Source organism: Octopus bimaculoides, chromosome 14 (assembly GCF_001194135.2).
Source record: "Octopus bimaculoides isolate UCB-OBI-ISO-001 chromosome 14, ASM119413v2, whole genome shotgun sequence".
In the NCBI taxonomy this organism is placed as follows: domain Eukaryota; kingdom Metazoa; phylum Mollusca; class Cephalopoda; order Octopoda; family Octopodidae; genus Octopus; species Octopus bimaculoides.
In genome coordinates this window covers 5,444,724-5,447,424 of record NC_068994.1, presented here as the reverse complement: position 1 = coordinate 5,447,424, position 2,701 = coordinate 5,444,724, and the positions used below count along the sequence as shown (strand labels likewise).

Sequence of the window (2,701 nt, the reverse complement as noted above, 5' to 3'; positions counted from 1 at the left end):
TTTTGCTCTTATATTTTGGTTCTAGGTGACAGGCTGAAAGGATTTAAAGTTTATGCTGGATCATCACTTTGTTTTCAAAGTATCTATTCTGAATACGATAAAGATGTAATTCATATTAAATGTAGAAAACCACTCAATTCAAGTTATGTCAAAATATCGTTAGATGGATGGAATAAAATGCTTACTCTATGTGAAGTGGAAGTAATACGTAAGTTATGTTTATTTGTTATTTCACTTGGTAAATATTGATTTATGAGAATGTTACAGAGCTATCGATTTTGAGATAAAGTACAACCGATTATCTTGACTTCCATACTTGACTGATAACTGTAATCGATCCTGAAAGTTTAAAAGGTAAAATATATAGAGCGGGGTTTGAACTCCGAACATAAATGAACATACTAATTACCATTAGATAGTTGGTTCGGTTTTGAAATCTTTCTGCTTCCCCACCTCTTTGCCCCTCCTCCGCCCTGGTTTTCCTAAATAGTAACGCTTTAGTGATACGATTTCAATTCTCTGTTACAGGTTAAGCAAACACTTGTCAAATATACTGGCATACTGCTTACCTACAGTCAAGAACTCTATATCCAATGAGCAAAGTCATTCTGTTGACCATAAAACTTCCCACTGGTATTGATTGGAGCATTGATAAAGCTAATTACGATTGATATAACAAATATTTCACTATATAAACTAAATATACAATTCTATGTACCATTACACTCTCTCCAACTTTCATTCACTCATCTTCTTTCATTTTACATGATTCGATAAGATGATGTGTTTTCAAATATTCGCCCTCTGCATGGTTATGTTCATTTTTGAGGTCACTAAAAGATTACTCCTTATTTCTTCTTTGAAGCCCTAAAATTTTGGTGAGAGGAGTCAAGTCGATTACATCGACCCGATTGCTTGACTGGTACTTATCTTATCAACCCCGAAAAGTAAAAATCGGCTCCGCCGGAATTTGAACGCAGAACGTAAAGACGGATGACATGTCACTAAGCATTTTCTCCAGCATGAACGCAGATGTAAATTTATAGTCATCATCTTATATAATTATATGTAATATTTGATCTATCAGTGACATCAAGATATCCACAAATTATCATTAAATTTAAACCATATTCATTCTATAAAATATCGTTACAACTGAATATTAGATGCTAACGTTAGTGAAATATATACACTAACCGTGATATTTTCATTTTTTATCATTTTTGTTATTGCAGAATGTGCTCCTGGATTCTATGGAGATATGTGTATGGAACGCTGTGAACACTGTGAAGGTTCTAAATGTGATGAAGTCACTGGACGCTGTGAGGAAGGTTGCATGATAGGATATTACTGGTCTGTTCTTCACCATAAGTGCAAAGGTTAGATAAACTTTTAATCTCCTCTTCAATAATATTACTGAGGGATTATTACATTTCATTGCAAATCTTTCTTATATTAGTTTCTAGAAATATCCATATCCGCAATAACCTTTGAATATTAACTTTATCAATCTTATATGATTTGGTATGGTCATTATTTAAAATTCTGTTTGGCAAATCTATAGGACTTAATCTTTCTCATTAACTCGATTACTTTCTACTATTACCACCGAGATATTAGTTTTTATGCGGAAATATATTAAAAATCTTACAACTATTTATGGCACAGATTGCTTTCCCTGTAATATCTTTCTTCCCTTCTTCTGTGTCTTTCCCTATTTTAACATTTCAGTCTCAATTGTTGTTTATCAGTCTTTCTGTTCATTTTACAAATATACAATTTACTCTTGTTTCAAATATATATATATATTGTTTTAACATTCCCAGCAAAGGCAGACTGTCTAGATTCTTTGTTATTCCGAAAGTAAAGATGACCAAAGTAAATCAGAACTTTGCACTATGGAAAACAGCCATTTTCTACTTGCATTGTCGCAATAAACACGCTATAGACTCTACTTTTGATGAATGTTTACCGCTAGAATAAATTGACCAATGTCTTCTTTCCTCTAATCATCATCACATCTGTGCTCCAAGCACCAAACTGAACGTGAGCCAATATGGGTGGTGTACCTACGTGATCCCTTGACGTGATGGAACTACCGGCAAAATATTCAGAGAAGTATACTTCACCTCCTTAAAAGGAGACTGGTATAATGCGTGTTGTAACAGTACATACACTGTTTCTGAAAAAAAAGGGAGGCTCATCTTACAATTAACTTTCATTGTCTAGATACATACATATTTCTAATTAATAAAATGGGAGCAGAAGCCCTTTTTTCATCAAAAACCCCAAAACTTAGTCGTCACCAATCAAACCAAATGATCACTACCTAATGATAACAATGCACTACAAGAGATAGTTGAATAAATGCTAATGTACTTGGAGCAGTTCCTAAAGCAGTGCAGCCATAGATGCAGAAGAATTAACTTAGAGGAATGAATAAGCGCCATAGTAAGCTTCGCTCAACCAGGTCTGACTGAAAAATAAACAGTCCCAGCGGAAAACATTTAAATGTTTGTATAATCTGCTAGAAATAGCAGTGGATCATCCCTTACACTACACACTATTGTTTGAAATAAAAATAGCATACATTAGATAATATAAAACTAGGTACACAATATCTAAAGAAAAACTAGATGGCCACATGAGTAATACTTCTGATGATAGATCCCTTCCAGCAGGGCTACTTTCGGGATAAACT

At 33.7% G+C, this 2,701-nt stretch overlaps 1 long non-coding RNA gene across 1 annotated transcript; it reads left to right on the top strand.

Annotated features, from left to right (window-relative positions):
* The first annotated feature begins 6 nt into the window (after positions 1-6).
* Positions 7-2,687, top strand: LOC106882201 (uncharacterized). The gene is made up of 3 exons (XR_001410964.2): positions 7-208; positions 1,236-1,379; positions 1,827-2,687. It is a non-coding gene; the product is annotated as an uncharacterized LOC106882201 (long non-coding RNA).
* Positions 2,688-2,701: the final 14 nt, after the last annotated feature.